Here is a 25,403-nt window from a genome sequence, read left to right on the forward strand (position 1 = left end):
TTCTTAGCACACATATGTTGAGAAGACCTAGGCCTTCACCAGGGACAGACACTGGGTCCTGACCTGCTGGCTCTCAAACCTCACTGAGTAAATGAAAGTCAACTCAGAGATGGTGCAAAGACATAGGGCCAAAGCCCATATCCAGACACTCCAATGAAATGCAACTCAGAATTTAACTTCTTTAATATATACACTAGTGCTCTGGTCATGCCATCATGTTGCCAATAAAGGTGGGTAGAGCCCCCTGGCTGTAACCTAGCAGCCATAGAAGGGAGTATGGACACCCAGTAGGTAGGCACCATTTCATCCTGCTCTCCAGGTCTTATGAAAATCAAAGGCTCTCTTCCTCTTTTCACCTCACCATCCTCTTCTATAACATCAGGGGTGAGGAGGACCCAGCTGAACCTAATTGAGAACCCACCCCTAGAATATCAGGCTCTTTCCTGATTGGTCCATAACTTTCACCTAATCTGCATACATAAAACCCAATCAATGCTCACTTAAACTTATAAAAACACCTAAACATAGCCTCTTCCTCAGCAAACTCCTTCCCTATATCCCTTGGGCCACCTAGAGCTTTCTCTTTTCTTTAATAACTCCTCCTTGTTTTGTTGACTCTTTGCTGTCCATGTACCTTGTGCTTTGGAGTCAAATTCAAGATTCCAGTGGAGAAGAAAGTCTACACTAATACTAAGAAATTCTGCAACAATATTTGCAGATACCCCAGTTCACGGAACATCTCCAGAGGAATTTCAGATTCTTGTGTCCCAGAACAAAAAATTAAGCCATTGCTGTAGAAACAGGGCCAGGCCAGTTCATTAAAAGACAACACTTCCAGGGGAGGGAAGTAGCTTAAACACTGCCAGTGCTCCAAGTATGGGGCTTTTGTGCTACACAATACGGTTTTAAGGCTTCATTTGAATAGCATAGGTTTTTTTTATTAATTTGCATATTGCAGTCTTTTCCATCCATGCTCTTTTACATGTAGTTCTACACAGAGCTTCACATGTCTTTCATTAGTATCTTAATTTTCTCCCCACCCCAGTTTCCTGTTTGTCAGCTTGGTCTTGTCTTTTGCTGATTTTGTTAGGCTTTGTAGGTCTTTGAACCTCTCCACCTAGACTTCTGCCTCAGTAAATGGCCCATACCTTGAGGCACTTCTGTGGCCACCCATTCCAGGGGAAAGGAATAGCATAAATAGCTTCCATGAAGTCCATTTGTCTGTGCTCCTTCCAGTGAGATTAATTGTCCATCTACAGAGAGACAGAAGATAGTCATCAAAAACATTCCCTGAAACTTAACATTTCAAAAGCCTTCATGCTCTTTGTGGGTGGGGCAAATCCAAACAAAAACAAAAACCTATGGAGAGTTTACCTCTTATAGTCCAAAAGAGTATAGTATGTTTTTAAATGGTAAAGAGATATAATCCTTGGTTCACAGAATTTCCCCAAAGAAAGTAGGTGGCATTGCCCCTCCCCTTACAGTGGGACTTGACCATTGCTCATGTGACCATCACCCCATATCCACCATCACAAGATACAGGAGTCTGTCTATGTGGTAACTCCCTCCATCATCAGAGATTAGGTGCACCAAAGGCCAAATGGGAACATGGTTTGGTATTATCTCTATCATGAAGAAGTTGAGTTAGAACTCTGGCCCTAGTCTGTGAACAACTTTTTCATTTTGAAAACCTCAAGACACTTTCTGTAAACCAAACAGGGAAGAAATTTATATTTAAAGGTTCACTTATTTTTAATTGTGTGTGTGTATGTGTGTGTGTGTGTGTGTGTGTGTGTGTACATGAGTACAGGTACAAGCTTCTTCAATTCAGCAGGAAGTGAGTATAAGATTCCCTGAAAATAGAGTTAAAGGTAGTAACTACAGGTAGTAACCCACAGCTTCCTGATGTGGGTGCTTGAAATTAAACTCAAGTCCTCTGCAAAAGTAGAACTGTCTGTTAACTGCTGACCCTTCTTTTCAGCCCCAGAAATAAATCTCTATAGCTTTGACAGATGTGTGTGTATGTATGTGTGTGTGTGTGTATGTGTGTGTGTATATATATATATATATATATATAGAGAGAGAGAGAGAGAGAGAGAGAGAGAGAGTTTGCCTCAAGTGCACCATAGTATCAGCAGCACAATTTAAATTTGATCAGAATAACTGTGATGGCTAAAATTATTTTTATGTTTAAATTACTGTGCTTACAAATCTTTAAAACAAAAATGCCTTTAACCTGTAAGCCCCACTTGCCCAAGGACATATAACTTCCTGCAATCTGGAAATGCTGAAACATCTGAGGGCTATTGCTCACATCAGATAAAAAGCTATGTGTTTTCACTTCTGTAAACCAGCTCGGTTGCCACAACTGACAGAATGTGTACTTGATCACATGTAGGCAGGAGTTATGTATGTCGGAAGTTCATGAGGATGTATGCTTTCCCCTGATTGTAAGAAGGTGTGAAGTACATAGTCTTGTGGTTTTGCTTTTATAAGCTTCTGGCTAATAAAATTTGGTGCTGTACAATGGGAATCCCTGGTATGGGCCTGGCCAGTGTATATTATCCTGGCCAGTGTTTAATAAAGCTTGCTTCAAATTTGGCTGGAAAATTGTGGTAGTGGTCTAATTCTCACCTGGTGAGATTTAAAGTAACCTTAAAAAGTCAGTTCACAGCCCATCTCAAACTTTGTGTAATTTCAGGAATCTTTGAATAGACATTGTTCACATTTCTGGATGGCTAATCAGAGCTTTAAATGTCTTAGAAGGACTGGAGGCCAACGCCATGCAGAGCATTGTGAGTAGATTTCATCATCACAGAAAAGCAACTTTGAACCTAAAAATGGTGGACAATTAATAGACATGACCCAGCTGCAGTTACTTGGCTACTGAGACTCTGCTCAGTCTTCTCTCTCCAGGACTCAGATAAGGTTTAGGGTTGTTTATCGGGGATTGGAGCTGTACCTACCTGATGAGACTTAACAAGCATTCCCATGGCAGAGAGAAGAGAGTTGAGGGAAACACACAATGAATGAAAGTTTGTCACATAACCCATCTGAGACAAGTCCATCCATTTTGGAGGAACACACTAGATGGTAACATGGACACAAGTGGAGAGGTGTAATATTCTTATCAGAAGGGGAGAGTATGTTTAAGAACAAAACACTCTGCCACAGTAAGTAACCAATACTGAATCTTTCTCATCTTAATGTCCCTGGGGCCTAACACAGGTGTCCAATGAATATTTATTAAATTACATTGAATATTCATTGTATTGAATGAATTTATCATTTCAGTGTAAGTCAGTCATCTGAAAGAAAGAAGCTTATCATTTATCGCCTCTAATATCATCAAATGGTATTCTTTAAAATACCATTTTTAAAATACTATGCATAACTAATACTTATCTAGGCACTCTACAAATGACAAAAGATTTTATTGATTATTTTTCATGGTTTAACAATACAATAAAGGAAAAGAATGGCAAACACTTATTTGAAAGGCACTAGCTTACACACTCATTTATTAACATATAAACACACATTTTTAAAATTCAGGAGGTAATGCCAATCAAACCTTGGAAACGGAACACTTGTGTTTCTGAAACTTGTCTCTGAAATATAAAATTGTTTTTCTTCTAATGGAAGCACTCTTAGGGGAAAACATCAGAAATACTACGTGAAGATATGAACTGTTCCTGTGCATAACGAACCCAGAAATTAGAAGCTGACTTGTGTTTGCTCATTTTAAAGGCAGTCACGGAGATAGTTACAGGGGTAAAGGACAAAATGGAGATTCCGCGTTGAGCCTGGATGGGCTCCAAATATAATAAAAGTTGAGGATATGTTTGGACAAGGGTGGGTTGCGCTGCTGGGGCTTTGCCAACCCCTTCTTAGGGAAGTGGGTCTGAAGGCTACGCTGCACGCTACCCTATATCACAGAAATCTCTCATTTTAATTTGCAACCATTTCGGGGGTTGGTTACGGGCAAATTCACACATCCGGAGACCAGCTTTTTTTCTTCTTTTTTTTTTTTTTTCCTCCCAGACGCCAGCGTGCTGCACATTACATTACAGGAATCAGGACTAACTCCTTTATCCTGGAAAACAATGCAAACCCCTCCTAATTGCAACTGGAAAACGTAGCAAAGTTATCATTTGTGCTCAGCGAGTTTGTGAATTAATTCATTATGCTGTTCAAATCCCAGAGTCTCTTATCGCAGGCCCCTTTGAAGACTCCTTGCATGAACAGCGAACAGCGGCTGTCCCTTCAGCTGCCAACTGCGGGAGCTAGAGGCAACTGAGAAGTGAATCCTTGAACTGAGAAATTCCACCTGGGGGAGGAGATGCAGCTTTGACTTGCAAACAGTGCACGGGAACCCAGCATAGCTATCCAAGATCCATCCAAATCATCGATCCAGAAAGCCCTGATGAAAGTCAATGTCTACTCCAGCTCAGATCAGAGTTGGGCTTAGAGAAAATGTTGTTGGTATTGATAGCCCCTGCTCTCTGACCACCGACAAGACGAAGAGATCAGTTGTGCCTTACGTGGCAGAAATCTCGTGCACACTAACCTGAAAAATAGTAATCAGTAAATCCAGGCAAACTCCTTATTTTGAAATCCTTTTTTAAATATATATGACTTGAGCATTTAAACTTGGATGTTACCTTAGAGGGAAAAAGGCCAGATCGCTGATTAAAAGAATATTTATTTTCTGTGCCACCACAAGCCTCATGCATTTGCCTGGCTGCCAAATGGTAATTAATTTGCTAGTGTGCACTGCCTGTCCCCAGATTTCCACGGAGCCCAACTCGTATTTCTCATTAAAATGGATCCTGAAGGCACTTTGTTATTGTTTAGTCTCAGAGAAATATTGACAGTGGTTTTCTTTTTTCCCTTCATCAACATCATTGTTTCATAAATGCTAAGCCAAGAAGAAATTTTTGCTCACCTTTGAAGTATTTCTTATCAATAATTCATTCAAAATCACAAAGGAGCAAAGTAGCTGGGTGGTAGAAAGCATAGCAATGTTAGGGAAATCACATCTGCTTTTAAATCATCATATTACTGAGAAAAAGCTTCCTAGAAGCAACAGCAATATCCACAAGTCCATGCAGGGCTCTTTGTGTGTATTTGGGCTGTGTCTTTTAACTCAGGCTTGGGAAGGGAGAGGAGCGTGTCTTGTTCTGCCAGTATCAAAATGATAGTACAACGTTTTAGATCATCTTATATCTTATTGGTATTCTGCCTATAAGTTTAGGGCACCTATGTGGCATTTAACTATATCTGGCATGTGGGTGATTATTCTTAATATAGAGACTGTGATGCCTTCTTTTTAATTTTTTTTATTTTGTATGTTTATATGTATTTGTGTATTTGTGTGTGCGTGCAGATGTATGTGCAGGCATGCATACACATGAGTGTTTTGTTTATGTATGGAGAGCATGATTGACACTTAGTGTCTTCCTCAATGGTTCCTCCACATTTTTGGGACAAGATTTCTCACTATACCAGAAGTTCAACCATTAAGCCAGGATAGCTCCCACAGCCTCTCTGTATTTGCTTTCCCAGTACTGGAGTTACAGGTACACACTGCTGGGCCCAGTGTTTTAGATTGGTGCTGGAGATTTGAACTCTGGTTCATGGGTAAAGGCAAGCACTTTACTCATGGTTTCTTATTTTTTAATGCAGTGCTTTTCAGGGAGGGTTCATCTGGGCTCTGAAATTCAAAATATAGTTAAACCTATTCACACACTCACACGTTAGATTGAAAGAATGATATCACCCATGTCACAAACAATATCTAGTTAAGGAAAGAATAAAATTAAAGTCAGTTACACATCTGCCAAAGATATCCTTTTCAGAAATTAGAGATAAAAAAGTTAGTCTTTTTGGTTTTATGTTTCGTGTCAAAGGAAAAGGCCACCCTGTTTAGTCATTCCAATCACAGATTAAAGAAAACAACCATTAGCTCTTTGGTTCAAATATTCTTCTCCTCTCTTCATTGACTTGAAAGTTAATAATGCCAGTGGTATTCTATGTCGAGTCACTGAGTTTTAAAATTACTGAATCTTATTCCTGAAGTCTAAAGTGATGGAAAATGTGAAAGTGCATACAGAAAACTAGAATTTATTTCCTTGGGGTTATTAGACATCTTGGAGCCAATATGATTTCAGAAACTACAAAAGATAAATAAAACGTCAGTTAAGGGAGCCTCCTTATAAAGTTAACCACAAAAGAAACGTAGTCACACTTTCCAGTAACTACATGGGTACCTCATCACTCAAAAGCAACAAAACCTCACTTAACCTAAAATCAATCTTTAATATCACATTAACTCCCCATCCACAACAAATCAGAGTATTGAGCAGAATTAGTTATTAAATACCATAGCCCCAATTATTTTTATAATTTTTTGCTTTTAACAAATACCAATATTTTTCTTTTTACTTCATAGCAGCAGCCAAAAAGCTCTATCTAACCTATCTAACCTATTTAACCTACCTTTTTTTTTTTTTAATTGTCCTTTTGTCTTTAGATGTGGCTTCATGTTGCTTTGCCGGCCTTGGGTTCCTACACTCAAGGAACCCATTCTGCCTCAGAATCCAAGTGGCTGAGATTACAGCTATATATGAGTGCCTGAGAAAAAAACTAAATGCAGGCTGACTATCATCAACTGAAGTCTAGTTTTCTTCTGAATTCCTGCCAATGCCAGGCAATGCTCAAGCTGGGTTTAGAAAGAGCAAAGTTTGTCCATCAACTTCAACCAGTATAGAAACGAAACACCAAAGATTTCACAAACTGGAAAACAAATAAGTTAAAACTTGTATATTAACTCAAGAATAAAAATCAATAATCAATCCAGGCAAAGTACACTAAGCCAAACAAGTCTTCTTGTGTTTGATAAGACATAAGTCTGATATACTGGTATATTCATTATATACCCTACATAATATTAATAGCAGCTACCCCTCACTGTGAATCAGGCACTACTCTAGAGGAGAGTATACACTTTCCAGGCTGATGGTTCTGAACCTTCCTAATGCTGTGACATTTTAATACACTTCCTCATGTTGTGGTGCCCCCAACCATAAAATTATTTTCATTGCTACTTCATAACTGTAATTTTGATATTGTTATGAATCATAATGTAAATATTTGATATCTGATACATATGATATCTGTTATGAAACCCCTATGAAAGGGTTGCTTGATACCAAAGAGACCATGACCTACAAGTTGAGAACTACTGAGCTATGAGTTACATATGTAACATACATGCATACATGTGTTTGTGCATGTTTATTTAAGTAAGTCAGAACTCCATCTTTGCATTGTTCTTGGACAGTGATGATATTGTTCACACTTTTTACTGAAAAAAAAATCAAGACTCAAAAACATTTCCATAGCCAGTATAACAGGTTCAGGGTTTAAATACATGTGTGTCGCATGAGCTTCACTAAGTAATAGGACTATTAGAAACCTTAAGAATCGGACAAAGAACATAAATAGGAGTTATTTCTCAGCACTCTCCAGAGAGAGGACTGCTGTGGTTCTGCACATTCAGCTTTACTTGATTCAAATTCTTTGTTTGTTTGTCCTCATGTCTGTTTACCTGCATGTATGTGATGTTCAAGGGGGCAGAGTAAGCATTGGATCATCTGGAAGCAGGTTACAGACAGTTCTGAGCCACCAAGTAGGTACTAAGAAGGGAACCTGTCTCATCTGCAAGAGCAGATGCTTTTAACCCTTGAGCTATTATTGCTCCAACTGAATTTCTTTCTTTTCCAACAACCAACTTTATTAAGAGTTACTATTCCAACTTACATATGATACAAATCTAGGGATAAAAATCAGTTTATATGTTGGGTTAGTAAATCTGTTTTGGCAAAGAATTCAACAAGAACAACCCCCAAATTAGATATATTTAATATAGACAGATGTTAAGTGTGTTGTCTATCCGACAGTTGTTAGTTGATCACAGTGATATGAGAAAGCTGCCTCTAAATTAATATTCAAATGCACTATCCAGATGGAGGGAAAGAGTTAAACCTTTCTACTTTGTTACCATAAGAAACTGCTATAGTATGAAAAGATCCCAGCATCAGGAACAGCTTGAATGCACAAGCAGGAATCCCTCTCAGTGCCATCTAATTAGGGAAGTATCAGGTTCATCTGGGAAACCTTAGTGAATTCACTTATGTTTAGGCATCCTCCTTCCCAAGATAGCCCCACACTTAGCACTGCAGGTGGATGTGTTCAGGAGGTTCTGAACCACCATATATATGTGGATGCTGGGAACCAACTTCGGTCCTCCAGAAGAGCAGTAAGCATATTAACTACTGAGCCTCTCCATAGCCCCCAGCTCCAACATTTCTAGCTATGAAACACTTGAGTAGATACACAACCTCTGTGACATAACTTTTTCATCTGTAGATCAAACAATAATGGCCACTTCACAGTTCTCAATGAGCATGTCAGTGTGGGAAATATTTAAATGTGTGGCTTACAGTTGGCTTCAATAAATCTTACCTACTGCTTATTGTCTCCCTATAATGGAAACTACAGAAGCTGCCTTATTTATTTTACAGTGCTGTTAGAATCATATGCTGCAGTGAAAGAAAAAAATCACTATAAAATCTGAAATTTCAGATGTATCTTAGCTAACAATTTTCCTTCTGCTATCTAGGAATGTGCACAGAATTTGTGACATTTCTATTAGGTGTGATGGGTTCATTTGACAGGCATATTTGAGGATATCCAAGAATCAAGAATCTAATCATAAACATTTTGCACATGGAACTATAAATATATATGAAGATAGTCAAAGTTACAGGGGATTTTAAGGAGACTCCAGAAATTGAAAATTCCAGAGCAACTTTCATGATGAACTTCATTTTCAAGTTTTCAATAGAGAAAGCACTCAAATGCTTTTGTTTTTGCTTTCTTGGTTAGGCTAGTTTCCTATGAACAATACTCTTTGCATTTAACTTATTTTATCTGTGAGCATGTGTGCACAAACACACATGTGCTATGATGATGTGCATGTAGCAAGCAGAGGATGTCTTGCAGGGTGTGGTCTCTCCTTCCATGATGTGTGTTCTGGGGATGGAACCCAGGTCATCAGTTTTGGCAGCATGTGCCTTGACCTGCTGAGCCATCTTGCCAGCCACAGACTTGCAAACATTTTTATTTTATTTAAATAATGTTTTTCATTTATTTTATATAACAACCAAAGTTTCCTCTTCCTCCTCTCCTGTCAGATCCTCCCCCTTCCCTTTCACTCCTCCCTCTCCATTCAAAAAAGGGCAGGCCTCCCATGTTTTAAAGCATGACATATCAAGTTGAGGCAGGACCAAGCTACTCACTTGTTTCAAGACTGAACAAGGTAATCCAGCATGGGGAAACAGGTTCAGAACCAGGAACAGGTCCTGATCTTACTGCTAGAAGCCTTACAAAGAGACCAAGCTACACAACTGACACACATGTTTAATGAACTTTTCTTACCTCTGGAGAAAAGGTAACTTAAAATGACACCCAGCACAACCATCAGAGAGCATCACATCTCCCCGCAAGCCAAGTCATATTCTTGAAACTCAATTTCTACTTGCCTTGAAAAATCAGTTGTAGAGCTATTGACGCAGCTCAGTTAGTGGAGGTCTTGCCAAGAACAAAACAGGCTCTGGGCTCAGTACTGAGCCTAGAATTCTGAATAGGGAGGAAGGAAGACCACTACAAGCTTATGCTCATCCATATAGTAGTTTGATGCCAGGATGGGCTGCATGAGACTTTGCCAAAAATAAATAAATCGGAAAAAAACAAGTCACCCTTGCTGGATTTCTTACTCTTGTTTCTTTTCTTTTCTTTCTTTTTTTTTTTTTTTTTCAAATTTCCAATAGGAATGTCTTTGTGTCTGGTGTTTAATAAACACCATACTCATGCTAAAGTACCACTTCAACTTTTCAGCGACAAATTATGTTTTCTCTTCTCTGTTTTATGCATATGGCTTTAAAACTAAAATTTCAGCTCAGGAGATGGTTCAGTGGATAAAGGGCATGTGATTCAAGCCTGGTGACCTGAGTTTCATCCTGAGACCCAACCATGCAAGGAGAATATTGACACCCAAAATTTGTCTTCTGACCTCTACTTGTACATGTGCACATCCACACTCAATGATGATGGTAATGTCCATCTATATCTGTATCTGCCTGTCTACACATATGTATGAGAAAAAATATAATTATATATACACATATGTATATATATATATATGAGAAAAATAAAGATTCCTGCTACTGCTACAATACACAGAGGCTAATGTAATCAACATTTTGTCATATAGAATGGTTTCTCTGAAGGTATCAAGGATGGGCCTTGCATCCAAGCCATCTCACAGAGACTTCTTTCTCCATACTTTTATCATAGGCCTCAACCATTGAAAAATCATACTGCCTCAAAATTCATTGGATTTACTGAACTATGTCTTCAAAGGAAACGGTGTTTTATGAAAAGAAAAAAAAAAAGACAGCTTTCCTTTTTTTTCTGATCAGAAGATTATCTAGTTTGAAGTGCACCAGTATCTCACAATAAATGAGAAGCAGCAATAGAAACCAAGTGAACCCCCAAGAGATGGCACTTACTTTGAACTGACAGGAGGCAGAGAACTGACTAGCTAGAACATAACACACAGGGCCCTGCAGTAATGTGGAGCATGGCAGGTCCCCAGCTACCGAGAAAGAACTTTGTTCAAATGTCCTGGGATCTTAATGACACCCTTATTTTCACAAGAACCAAAAGTAAAGAAAACAATAATTTAAGAAAATTGTTGCTGTGTTTTGTTTTGTTTGGGGCTCCTCAAGTGTAGTTCCTGCCACTCTTCAAATCACTTCCAAAGAGATACTTTAAAACTTCAACTGCTCATGGAGAAAGGTTGTGTGTGTCTAATGACTATCCTGACGGTGACCTTGTAAGTGGACAACTTAAGGCAAAACATTATCATGCTATGAAAATGTCCATGCAGGTTATATTTTTAACACAAAAGATCAGGATTTGAGATATTTGTCCTTTTTTCTTTCCTTTTTTATTTAAATTTGAAACAAAGTTGTTTTATGTGGCAATCCCTCACCCTCCAATTCTCCCCATCACCCCCACCAAACCTCAGCCCATCCCCTTTCTTCTCCCCAGGGAGGTTGAGGCCTTCTATAGGGAGTCTTCAAAGTCTGTGATATCATTTGGAGCAGGGCCTAGGCCCTCCCCCTGTGTCTAGGCTGAGAAAGTATCCCTCTGTGTGGGATGGGTTCCCAAAGAATATTCGTATACTAGGGATAAATACTGACACATTACTAGGGGCCCCATAGACTGCCCAGTCCACATAACTAACACCCACATTCAGGGGTTCTGGGTCAGTCCTATGCTGCTTTCCCAGCTATCAGACTGGGGTGTGGGAGCTCCCCCTTATTCAGATCAGCTGATTCTGTGGGTTTCTCCAGCCTGGTCTTGACCCCTTTGCTCATCATTCCTCCCTGTCAGCAACTAGATGTCAAGAGTTTGGCTCAGTGTTTAACTGTTGGTATCTGCTTCGGCTTCTATCAGCTACTAGATGAAGGCTCTAGGATGGCATATAAGTTAGATATCAATCTCATTATCAGGGAAGTGCATTTAAGGTAGCCTGTCCACTATTGCTTAGATTGTTAGTTGGGGTCATCCTTGTAGGTCTCTGGACATAATGGCTCCCTCTATTATGGTAACTCTATTCTTGTTCTCCTCTATTCATTCCCTGTCTAATACTTCCTGTTCCCTCATGTCCACCTCTCCCTTCCTATTCTCTCCTTCTCTTTCTGCTAACTCTTTCTCTGTACCCCCTCCATGCTCCCAATTTGCTTGGGAGATCTTGTTTGTTTCCCCTTATCCCAGGGGTACCATATTTGTCTCTCTTGGGGCCCTCCTTGTTTTCTCTTTTCTGGTGGTATGAATTGCAGGCTGGTAATCCTTTGTTCTGTGTCTAAAATCCATATATGAATGAGTACATACCATGTTTGTCTTTTTTGACTGGGTTACCTCACTCAGGATGGTGTCTCTAGCTCCATTCATTTCCCTGTGAATTTCAGAACTCCATTGTGTTTTCTCTACTGAGTAGTAGTTTATTGTATAAAAATCTACCACATTTTCTCCATCTATTCTTCAGTTGAGTGGCATCTAGGTTGCTTCAAGGTTCTGAATATTACAAATAATGCTGCTATGAACATAGTTGAACAGATGTCCTTGTTGTATGAATGTGCATCTTTTGGGTATATGTCTAAAAGTGGAATTGCTGGATCCTGTGCTTGACTGATTCCCATTTTCCTGAGGAACCACCATACTGATTTCAAAAGTAGGAGTTTACACTCTCACCAGTTGTGGAGGAGTGTTTCCCTTTCTCTACGTTCTCTCCAGCTTAAACTGTCATTGGTATTTTTGATTTTAACCATTCTGATTGAAGTAAAATGGTATATCAGAGTTTATTTGAGTTGCAATTCCCTTATGACTAAGGATATTGAGCACGTTCTTAAGTGTTTTTCAGCCATTTTAGATTCCAACATTGAAAATTCTCTATTCAGTTCTGTACCCCACTTTTTGATTGAATTATTTGGTGTTTTGGTAACTAGCTTCTTGAGTTCTTTGTATATTTTGGAAATCAGCCCTTTGTCAGATGTGGGGTTGGTGAATATATTTTCCCATTCTGTAGGCTACAATTTTGTCTTGTTGACTGTGTGCTCTGCCTTACAGAAACTTCTCAGTTTCAGGAGGTCCCATTTATTAGTTTTCTATCTCAATATCGGTGCTATTGGTGTTATGTTCAGGAAGTGGTCTCCTGTATCAATTAGTTCAAGGGTACCTCCCACTTTCTCTTCTAAGAGATTCAGTGTGGTTGGGTTTATGTTGAGGTCTTTGATCTATTTGGAATTAAGTTTTGTGCATAGCCCAAGATATGGATCCATCTGCAGTCCTCTACACACCATCATCCAGTTGTGCCAGCACCAGTTGTTGAAGATGTTTTCTTTTTTCCATTGTATAAATTTAGCTTCTTTGAAAAAAATAGGTGTTAATAAGTATGTGGGTTAATATTAGAGTTTTCAGTTTGATCCCATTGGTCTACCTGTGCCTACGTTCTTTGTGCCAATGCCAAGCTGTTTTCAGCACTATAGCACTATAATAGAGTTTGAAGACACAGATGGTGATAGCTCTGGAAGTTCCTTTATTGTACAGGGTTGTTTTGGCTATCTGAGGTCTTTTGTTTTTCCATATAAAATTGAGGATTGTTCTTTCAAGGTCTGTGAAGAATGGTGCCAGGATTTTGATGGGAATTGCATTGAATCTGTAGATTGCTTTTGGCAAGATTGCCACTTTTACTATGTTGATCCTACCCATCCAAGAGCATAGGAGGTCTTTCCATTTTCTGGTATCTTCTTTAATTTCTTACTTTAAAGACTCAAAGTTCTTATTATATAGGTCTTTCACTTGTTTGGTAAGTGTTACCCAAGATATTTTACGTTATTTGTGGCTATTGTAAAGAATGGTGTTTCTCGCTCTCTCTCTTTTTTTTAACCCCCTGACTGGAAGGAGCCATGGGGGCCAGTCCAGAGAAGAAAAAGAAGGTTCCTGCTGTGCCAGAGACCCTTAAGAAAAAGCGAAGGAATTTCGCGGAGCTGAAGGTGAAGCACTTCCGGAAAAAGTTTGCACTGAGCACAGAGGAAGCTCATCTATGAAAAGGTAAAGCATTATCACAAGGAATACAGGCAGATGTACCAGATGGAGATTCGCATGGCTAGGATGGCAAGGAAAGACAGAAACTTCTATGTGCCTGCAGAACCCAAGCTGGCATTCATCATCCGAATCTGAAGTATCAATGATGTGAGCCCAAAGGTCCGCAAGGTGCAGCTGCTCCGTCTTTGTCAGATCTTCAATGGCACTTTTGTTAAGCTCAACAAGGCTTCGATTAACATGCTGAGGATTGTGGAACCATACATTGCATGGGGGTACCCCAACCTGAAGTCAGTAAATGAGCTCATCTACAAGCGTGGCTATGGCAAAATCAATAAGAAGAGAATTGCCTTGACGGACAATTCCTTGATTACTCCATCTCTTGGTAAATAGGGCATTATCTGCATGGAGGATCTGATCCATGAGATCCTACACAGTGGGGAAACGCTTCAAGGAAGCCAACAACTTCCTGTGGCCTTTCAAACTGTCTTCTCCACGGGGCGGGATGAAGAAAAAGACCACTCACTTTGTGGAAGGTGGCGATGCTGGCAACGGGAAAGACCAGATAAACAGGCTTATTAGACGGATGAACTAAGGTGCCTGTGGTATTTTTGTAATCTGGTCAGTTAATAAACAGTCACAGCTTGGCAAAAAAAAAAAAAAAAAAAAATGGTGTTTCTCAACCCCTTTATCATATATATATATTAGGGCTACTGATTTTTTTTTAGTTAATCTTGTATCCTGTCATTTTGCTGAAGGTGTTTATCAGCTATAGGAGTTCCTCGGTAGACTTTTTCAGGTCACTTATGTAAACTATCATATCATCTGCAAATAATGAAAGTTTGACTTCTTCCTTTCCAATTTATATCCCCTTGATCTCCTTTTGTTGTCTTATTGCTCTAGCTAGAACTTCAAGTACAGTATTGAAGAGATATGGAGAGAGTGGGCAGCTTGACTTGTTCCTGATTTTAGAGGAATACCTCAAGCTTCTCTCCATTCAGTTTGATTTGGCTGTTGAATTACTGCATATTGTTTTCATTACATTTAGGGATGTTCCTGTTATCCCTCATCTCTCTAAGACCTTTATCATGAAGGGGTCTTGGATGTTGTCAAAAGCCTTTTCAACATCTAGTGAGATGATAATGTGGGTTTTTTTTTTTTCAGTTTGTTTATATGTTAGATTACATTGATGGATTTTTTTGTATGTTGGACCATGCCTGCCCTGCATCCCTGAGATGAAGCCTACTTGGTCATGGTGGATGATTTCCCTGGTGTATACGTGAATTGGATTTGCCAGTATTTTATTGAGTATTTTTGCATCAAAGTTCATGATGGATATTTGTCTGTAGTTCTCTTTCTTAGTTGTGAATTTCTGTGGCTTGGTTACCAGGGTAATTGTAGCCTCATAGAGACAGTTCTGCTTCTATTACATGGAACACTTCGAGGAATATTGGTATTAGTTGTTCTTTTAATTTCTGGTAGAATTCTACACTGGCCCTGGCTTTATGTAGTTGGGAAATTTTTTATGACTTTTAATTTCATGAGGGGTTACAGGTCTATTTAAATTGCTTATTTGATCTTGATTTAATTTTGGTAAGTGATATTTATCCAGAAAATTATCCATTTCCAATACATTTTTGAATACTGTGGAATACAGGTTTTCAAAGTATAACCTAAAATTCTTTGTGCTTCCTTTATGTCCATTGTTATATCTCTCTTTTCATTTCTAATTTTGTTAATTTGCATGTTCTCTCTCTTTGGGCTAGTGTAGGTAAAGGTTTGTCTATCTTTTTGATTTTTCTCCAAAAACCAACTCTTTGTTACATTGATTCTTGGTATTGTTTTCCTAGTTTCTACCTTTTTGATTTCAGCCCTTAAATCGATTATTTCCTGGAATCTACTCCTCCAGGGTGAGTTTGCTTCTTTGTGTTCTAGAGCTTTTAATTCTCTAGTGTGACTATTCTCCAGTTTCTTCATATGGCACTTAGGGCTACCTCTTAGCACTGCTTTCAAAGTGTCCCATAAGTTTGGATACATTGTTCTTCATTCTCATTGAATTCTAAGAAGTCTTTAATTTATTTCTTTATTTCTTCCTTAACCCAGGAATGATGTGATTGTGAGCTGTTCAATTTCCATAAGTTTGTAGGGTTTCTGCAATTTGTGTTGCTTTATAGCATGGTGGTCTGATAAGATACAGGGGACTTTTCCAATTTTTTTTTTTTTGTACCTATTGAGGTTTACTATATTGCAGAGCATGTAGTCGATTTTAGAGAGAGTTCCATGTGGCTCTGAGAAGAAGGTATATGCTTTTGTGTTTGGTGGAATGTTCTATAAATGTCTGTTAAACCCAAGTGGGTCATAACTTCTGTTAGTTCCTTCGTTTCTTTGTTAAGTTTCTGTCTGGTGGACCTGTCTAATGTTGAGAGTGGGGTGTTAAAATCTCCCACTATAAGCGTGTGAGGTTTTATGTGAGCTTTGAGTTTTAGTAGCATTTCTTTTACGAATGTGGGTGCCTTTGTATTTGGGGCATAGTTGTTCAGAACTGAGATTTTTTTTTTGTGCTGATGGATTTCTCCTGTGATGAATAAGAAATTACCTTCTTCATCTCTTTTGATTGATTTTTGTTTGAAGTCTAATTTGTTAGATAGAAGTATTGCTACACCCACTTGTTTCTTGGTCTGTTTGATATGAAAGTCTTTTCACAACCCTTAACCCTGAGGTGACATCTGTCTTTGAAGTTGAGGTGTGTTTAAGGTATGCAGCAGAAGGATGGATTCTGTCTTCATATCCATCCTGTTAGCATGTGTCTTTTTATAGGTGAGTTGTTCTTGTTTGTTTTGGATTGGTAGTGGTGTTATTGTGTGTATTCCCTTCCCCCCACAATTTTTCTTTTGGCTGTTGGTAAAGTTGGATTATCTATTGCCTATATTTTTGTGGGTGTAGTTAACTTTCTTGGGTGGGAGTTTTCCTTCCAGAACTTTCTATAGGGCTGGAATAGTGAATATGTATTGTTTAAGTGTGGTTTTGTCATGGAATATCTTGGTTTCTCCATCAATAGTGATTGAAAGCTTTGCAGGGTGTAATAGTCTGGGCTGGCATCCATGATCTCTTGACGTTCCCAGAATATCTATCCAGTACCTTCTGGCCTTCAGAGTTTCCATGGAGAAGTCAGGTGTATTTACGATAGGTTTGTCTTTATATGTTACTTAGCCTTTTTCCTTTCCTGTGCTTAATATTCTTTCTTTATTCTGTGTGTTTGGTGTTTTGTTTATTATGTTGCCAGGGGACTTTCTTTTGTGATCCACTCTATTTGGTGTTCTGTAAGCTTCTTGTACTTTCATTGGCATGTCTTTCTTTAGGTTGGGAAAGTCTTTTTCTACAATTTTGTTGAATATATTTTCTGCACCTTCAAGTTGAGTTTCTTCACCTTCTTCTATACCTACTATTCTCAGGCGTTTTCAAGGTGTCCCATATTTCCAGGATATTTTGTGTCAGGGATTTATTGGACTTAAATTTTCTTTTGTAAATGAATCTGTTCCTCCTAGTGTATCTTCAGCACCTGAGATTCTCTCTTCCATCTCTTGTATTCTGTTGGTTATGTTTGCATCTGTAGATCCTGATCATTTGCCTAACTTTTCTATTTCCACCATTCCCTCAAATTGTGTGTGGGGGGTTGTTTGCTTGTTTGCTTTTGTTGTTATGTTTCCTCTCTCTCTCGCTCTCTCTCTCTCTCGCTCTATTTTGGCTTTCAAACCTTGCACTGTTTGAATTGTTTCTTGCAATTTTTGCTTTGACTTTTCCTCCACTTTTTTGGATTTTTTTTTCTTCCATTCCTTTAAGGGATTTACTCATTACCTCTTTGAAGGTCTATCATTGTCATAAAGTTGTTTACAGGGTCTTGCTGGTGTGGAGTCCCTAGACTCTGGTGGCGTCATATTGTTGACTCTATTCTTATACTGTTGTACCTATCTCTTCTTCCAGTGCACACTGGTAGGGTCTCTCCTTCTTCTGGTGGGTATGGGACCAAGTTTCTCTTCTGGTGGGTACAAGTGATCCAAATACTCCAATGGCTCTCCTACTCCAGTGGATGGTGGCGGGACTCCTCCCGTGGTTGGAGGCTGGACCAGGATGCTGGCAGACTACGGGTGGGTCAGTCCTAGGGCAGGTTCCCCTGCACTAAGTCTTCGGTTCTCACTACAGTCCAAGCAGGGCACCAGAAGGCAGGCCAGAAACAGGTGGGACCAGGATACTGGCAATATCTGGGTGAGCCGATACACTAGGGTGGGCTCCCCTGCAAGCAGTCCTCAGTCCTCAAGACACTCCAAGCACGGCAACAGAAGGCAGGCCTGAGATGTTTAGTCTTTAGTCTACCTTTAAAATAATATCCACTGGACTGGAGAGGTAGCTCAGTTGATAAAAATGCTCTTTTACTTTAAATCATAAAGAACTAAGTATAATTCCCAAATTAAAAAAAAATGTTGGGCATGGTGGCGTATGCTTAGAACCCTAGAGATGGAGAAGCACAGACAGGTGGGTCTGGAGCTTGCTGGCTATCTAGCCTAGTGTATTTGGCAAGCTCCAGACCAGTAAATGATTTTACCTCAAAAAACAAAGGGGGGGGTGGATAGATGCTGACAACACCCAAGACGGTCCTCTTGCCTCCATACACACACACACACACACACACACACACACACAAATGAACACTTGTACAGGCAAAAACAAACACTGAGACACACACACACACACACGTGTGTGTGTGTGTGTGTGTGCGCGCGCACAAAAATAAAAATAAATTAAAAGTTCACATAGATGCCCTGGGTAATCTACTTGCAAGAACATGAACATTTATACTAAGATTGAAAATGAGTAATGCCACTGAGATTTTTCAGACCCTTTCCCCCGAATGGGTATAGTTGTTCTTGAAAAAGAAGGTTCCTTTAGGAGAGAAAAAGCTGCAGCCAACAGCTATATTGATATACACTTTTTTTTTTTTTTCAACTGGAAGAGTCATCCCAGGACTTGGACCAGGAGTCTCTACAAAGCAATATTTCTTTTACACTGTCTTTTTCTCTTATAAAGATAAAATAACATCACTATAAAGAATGATATGAGCCAGACGTTGGTGGTGCGTGCCTTTAATCCCAGCACTCGTGAGGCAGAGGCAGGCAAATCTCTGTGAGCTCAAGGCCAGCCTGGTCTACAAAGCAAATTCCAGGACAGGCTCCAAAGCAATACAGAGAAACCCTGTCTCAAAAAACAAACAAAAAAAAATTGCATGACTCTATTCTCCCAAGCAGAACCATCCCAAATGCAAGTTTTATGCACTTCAAAGCTTACAGAAATAATAATTTAGAAATTTTCTCCCAACAAACTTTACAAAGAAAGAAGTGCACCTAAATGGTCACATGCAGGATAGCTGGAGAGGTGACTCGATGGTTATAGATACTAGCTGTTCTTCCAGAGGACCCGGGCTTTATTCCTAGCACCCACATGGCAACTCACAACCTTCTGTAACTCTGGTTTCAAAGGAGCTAATGATTTCTTCTGATCTCCTTATGTGGTACTCAAACATACCTGTAGGAAAAACAGTCAGTTATGTAAACTAAATATGTAAATAAAATTTTAGCTGGGCACTTGAAGAGATAGGCAGTTGAGTTCAAGGCCAGCCTGGCTTACAGTGAGACCCTTTGTCAAAAAGAAAAACAAACAAAAAAGAATAATTGTTCTGTTTAAGGTAAAAATAACAAAACAAAACAGAACCTCTGTGATTACGCTTAGATTAAAGCTGGACTCCCAACACTTTTTCTTCAGGAAAGAATATGTTAAAGATTGGAGAAGCTGCCAATTTAAGACATCAACATTTAATTCTTGTTACCAAAATTATAATGATAGAAAGGAGAGCTTCTAAAATTAGAAACTTGAATAACTATTGAGCTAAACTCATCTTCAAAGACAGTACTAAGCATTTAATTAGGCAATTCCTGCAAGGAAGGAGCTGGCAAATCAATATCATCTAATAAGCTCTTGGCCAGAGCAGAGGAAGAGTGATCACAATTGCTTGCCATGTGTTTACTCTTCAGGCCTTTTATTGGGCAAGTTCCAGTAAGGAACAATACAATCAAGGAGGAAAGAGCAGAGACATTTTTTTAAAATGGAAGAATTCTGGCTTCAGGACATGATTTTATATATTGAAGATATATAAACCTTCTTTAGAAATTCTCGCTATTTAGTTGGAGCTTTATAAGTTTGATAAATGACTGGCTTTTCTCCACCCTATTAAATAGAAAGAACAGGATGACCTGAGCATGCATGGTTTTAAAATACAGCATGTGAATCTGTGAGCTAGCAGCTTTTCTAATTTGATTCATAGCAGTACAAAGAAGGATTGGCTTCCTTTGAAATGAGGGAAAAATACTTTTAAATGAGACAATTTGCTTCAGTAGGTTTCATTTTAATTTACTCATTTATTTATTTATTTTTATCCATTGCTTATCTATCTGTCTTGAGATGGGGGTAAGCCGCATGCAATGACATGTATGACATCTGGAGGTCAGAGGACAATTTTCAGAAATCAGTTCTTAAATTCTGCCATATGGACTCTGGGGCTCCAACTCAGGTCTTCCAGCATAGCTAAGGTATCTTGCCAATATATCCTAACTTGTGTTATTTACAAGAATTCAGAATCTATACAGGAATGTGGTCTATACAAAGAAAAATCACCCTGGCATTTCTTACATCGGTACAGAAGACCCTATTATAGATAAATGTGGTAGTGTTGAGACAATAAAGGAGAGAGATTGGGCACAACTCCACCCAGAGGACAACAGGAACCATTGAAGACCTAAATCAATTGAGTGGAAGGTCAGTAGGTGGAAAATTACTGAGGTGAAGAATATCAAACTTGGGGATTCTTAATTAACCAACTAAATAAAAAGTAAGGCAGGAGAATGCAAGTTTGAGGTGGTCGGTTACTGATGATGAGGTTGAGGATTTTTATCAGATATTAAAAATGGAAAACTCTCCCTGTTGAGTACAGGAAAATCTCAGAACCTTTTAGGTAGTCCTTCAAGGCCTGATCCATTCCAATCTGATTCTGACAATAGAACTTCCCATGAGTCTTTATTATATCCCTTTCTGTTAAAAAGATTGCACTCTGGCCTACTTCTGATTAAAAACATTTTTATAGAAGTATCAGGGTAAAGCAAGATCTGCAGTGATAGACTATGGATGGCCATGTTTAAAATCTAATGAGATTCAGTAGAAATGTTTATGTGACATAGAAATTGGGTTATTTTTGTATCAGACATCTAAAATTAATAGCCGAAATTGTAACCAGCAACGTTATAACAGATATAACAGCGAGACTCCTGACAAATTTCTTAAGAAGTACAAACTGAATAAAATAATTGCATGAAAAACATTACATTAAACCAAAGAAATAAAACAGGGAAGGAGCAAATGTGTCCTGATTTGACATTTCCTACACAATTTAAGACATCAAATAAACATGATAATTTTTGTTGACTTGCTGCTCTTTTCATGAAAGAACACCAAATCTTTTGAAATCTTAAAGAAATGGCAACATCATTTTGAGGTTAAGATTTTGTATAGGTGTGGGATTGAGAAAAGCTATAGAGCAAAAATATCAACAGGTCTAGAGTTTGACTTAGCAAGATCATAGTTCACTGAGGAAGAAAGCTTAGCTGTTATTTAAACAAAGTAAGAAGAAAAGAATTCAAAGTAATTGCAGAAGGCAATGTGATTATAAAAGCTTCTAGCTTCTTGTCCCAAAAGTGAGAAGCCTGGCTTTTCTTAAATAGTTACAGTCCCGGCAAAGGCTAATAAAGAGCACAGGAAATTATTCTGATAAGACACACAATCTTTGTCTCTTTCCATGGTAGATGAATCAAAAGAAAAGAGAAAGTATTTATAATATCTTATTATGAGCAGACCAATAATCCAATAAAATTTGTTGAGCAAAACCTTATAAGTAAATGGACCCCGTCTTGGGTTTGATCACAGGAGATAAGATTTCTTTTTCAAAAACCTTCTGTAACTATCTATTTCCATCAGTTTGAGACCTATGTTTTGAGCTTTCTCATTCTAGAACACTTGTTTGCAAATTACTGTCTTTTTCCTTCAAAAGAATCAAAGTCTACATACTCTGTGGCTATCAAATTTATTTACCTTATGAACTCTAATGGTTTTATGAATGAATATTGACCAGATTCTTTATCCATTAGCATTTTTTTGTTTTAACAGAAAATTCATGTTTGTAAAATATCAAGATTCTGCAGCAGTCTAGAAAACTGTGTTACCATAACAACATTTAATTTTCATATATTTATGCTTTGTCATAACAATGTAGAAAAAAATCCATGCTATCATGAATCATTATCAGATTCAAATACATTTAACCTCTCCACTGAAGGTAAAAATAAGAGATTACAAATAAAGTAATGTTCAATAATCAGTGTTCTAGTAGTTTATATTGCTTAGAAGTGATTAATGAATATTTTAGTTAATAACTTAGCATAGGTCAAATGTTCAAAGGCTGCAAGTTCCTAAAAACAATTTTGGAAAATATCTTCGGGCAACTATAATAAAACAATTCTAGTTGCAAAGTTCCTGCATAAAACTTACATTCCACTAAGTTAACATGCACATTCTCAATTTTATGGATTATTCATAGAGATTTCCTAAGAACGTAAACAAAGCTAACCAACCTGTCAAGTTATTTCCCCACTTCTTTTACAACACATGTATGTTAGATCAGAATGTTATTGACTCATAAAAGATGAGTAGTTTCTCTTGCAGATCAAATCACTTGTGTTTGTTTCTGTTGCATCTTTCCTTGTATGCTTACTTACTCTTAAGTTGAATTTATACTGTTTATAGTCTTAAACACCTAATAAATATAATATTATTTGACCGATGGACTTACTCTGAATAAAAAAATACATAAGCTTATGTTATTCAAGATTTCAGGGTACGCTCATTTTATTAAGCCAAATATAATAGACTAGTCTTATTCAAGTCGTATGTACTTGAAAAACATTTATAACCAAAATTGCTAATCTTAGAAAATATGTGAGTTATTTTCTATATTTTTCCCTTGGAATTATGAGAATGATTTAGCATAGCACTTACTAGCTCTAAACCAATTTGAAGGGAGATCTCTGAAGAGATTTTGTGAGATGGACTGGAGATGTAAGTCAGTGGTGCTTATTTACTACAAAGAAGTGGGGGGGTTATATGCTAATTTGATATAATAGCATCAAGAGGCAGAAAACCCATTGACAAGTATCAATGAAAATGCTAGAACATTAACTCTGACTTAGACTAACATGGAACACATTAGTTTGTGTACCATAGTTGTTCTCATGTTTATCCCACTACATAGTTTAAATATGAATATTCTAAAAGGGCAGTTGTTCATTATAGTAGCCACTTCATTTATGAGAGACACTTTGAATATTTCCAGTTACTTGTAATATAGAAAACCTGGGCTAAATTTTGGACAAGGGATCTTTCTGAAATAGGTAGCAGCTGCATTATTGTTTCCAATGACCGTTTGAGTAGATAAAGGAAGAGGTTTGACAGACATTAAGAAGACACACTTTAGTGTGTGGAAACCGTAAAGATTTGAGTGGACAGTCATACCAAAGTCAGGCATCTCCTAACAGAAACAACTCAGAAGTTTAGCCTGGGGGTCCATAGGAAAGACTTTTGTGGCACCATTGGGTCCAAGAGGCAGAGAAAAATGTTTGGGTGTTTTAGCTGAGCTACTGACTCATTGGAATCATTCCACTTGAAAACGCCTGGAGAGAGGTTTGTTGATGATTTCTGCTTGGTTCTGCGAAGATTTTATTTTCTGTAAATGTAGTGTCCTTCCTCACTAATTTCAGTATCAGTTTTCTCATATAGGAACCCAGGGGCCAGGCCTACCTCAGGCTAATGACCTCCCCAATAAATAATTATAACAGTTGGATGAAAGAAAACTTTACTACCTCTCTATGATCTGTTAAATGAAAATTAAAAAAAAAAAAAACAGGAATGGGATTTGGAGTAAAAAAAAGGTTAGAATTCTAAAAGGGGCTGACTATGAACCAATAATACTCTTCATGGATGGATAATGCTGCTCCCTGAAGCCATGAGTTTTCAAATAAACATTCCAATGCCAAGTTCTGGATACCTTCCTATGAAGTTGCTGGCCAGGAAGCCACAGAAGTTTCCAAAGCAATATAAAGTATTGCATTTGTTCTTGGTTGGCCACCACAGCTACATGATTAGACCTTATTAATGGAGACACCATATACTTTGGTTGCAGGACACTGAGAAATTCCTCTCTGCTAGATGGCATTCATAACTGCAGAAACTGCAAGGAAGGCTGCTGGAAGGGGAGATTTTTCAATGGTCTTACCAAGATGTGGAGCCAAAATATTACAATACCATCCTGCCAGGCAAGGTATGTTCATTAGTGCATTAGTGGCGTAAATATTTGGGGAATAACCAACTGCTTTCTGATTGATTTGAGGCATGCTCCATTGGATGGGATGCTTGCTTGGTACCACAAACCCTAGTGGTCCAAAGCCCATGACTGGGAATGTCACAGGCTCTAGGAAAAAAATCTACTAAGCTTTTTTTTTTTTTTCCTAAATGGGCATGTAGCCAAACCAACTTCTCAATACATGTGTCTATTGCTAAAGTAGTACTGCTCTCAGCCTTGGTTTGTAGAGGCTTCTTTTTGAAATGGGAGATAATTCCTGCAAACATGCTGAGAATATGTAATGGTTTAGTGCTGAGCTCTTAACAGGGAATGTGTGTCTCCCCCTCCTAGGCCAAAGAAACATCACAGAAGTGGGTGCAGAACAATTATAAGAGCTGGAGAATGGAAAGGAATGCTATAAAACACTGTTACAGATATGACATGATGTTACAATTATGGACATACAGTTCCTGTGACTACCTCGCTAGATCTGCACCGGATAAGGGGGCTTGAGATATTCCAACTCTCTCTCTGAGGAACCACTGGCAGTTAATAGCTGCCCAAGCAAGAGTGTCATTGTCTTCAGTTATCCATGCCCTGGTAAAGAGCATAAAACCCCAAATCCTTCCTACAGATAATCTTAACTAAACTAAGTGAGACAAAAATGGATAAGAAAGTAGAGGGCTAGTTGGAAGGGAGAAAGCAGTCAGCAGGTGTGGGGAAGAAATAGAAGAAGGTCAAGGGTAAATATGATCACAATACCCTGTGCACTTACGTGAAATTGTAAAATAAATAAATAAATACAGCTCTGGGTGGAATCTAGATGGGGAGAGGAGGCTAGACAGCACCACCTCTGTCTTCTGTCATTTTCCTGGTGAGATATTACCACTTGTTACAATATGTCCCTTGGCAGGCCTGACTCCAGTGGCCATTATCATGGTTCTGTTTATTGTCCTGACTCTGCCTGGTTGTATTTTTCATGTCACCTTACAGGGGTCTCTTCCACAAGGGCTCTCTGAATATCCAGTGATACATCCAGGACCAGAGTCACCCAAAATGACTCAACCCCTAACTATTTGCTGCATCTTATTTGAAACACAAAATGCCAACTTCAGCCATTTTGAAACTGTTCCTGTCATAGAACTTCATGTATCATAGCATCCAAAGATTCTCA

The 25,403-nt window shown here is 38.4% G+C and overlaps 1 pseudogene; it reads left to right on the forward strand.

Moving 5' to 3' along the window:
* The first annotated feature begins 13,601 nt into the window (after positions 1 to 13,601).
* Positions 13,602 to 14,395, forward strand: LOC127223001 (60S ribosomal protein L7-like; annotated as a pseudogene).
* The last annotated feature ends 11,008 nt before the right edge of the window (positions 14,396 to 25,403 follow it).

Source organism: Phodopus roborovskii, unplaced genomic scaffold, assembly GCF_943737965.1.
Source record: "Phodopus roborovskii unplaced genomic scaffold, PHOROB, whole genome shotgun sequence".
Classification (NCBI taxonomy): domain Eukaryota; kingdom Metazoa; phylum Chordata; class Mammalia; order Rodentia; family Cricetidae; genus Phodopus; species Phodopus roborovskii.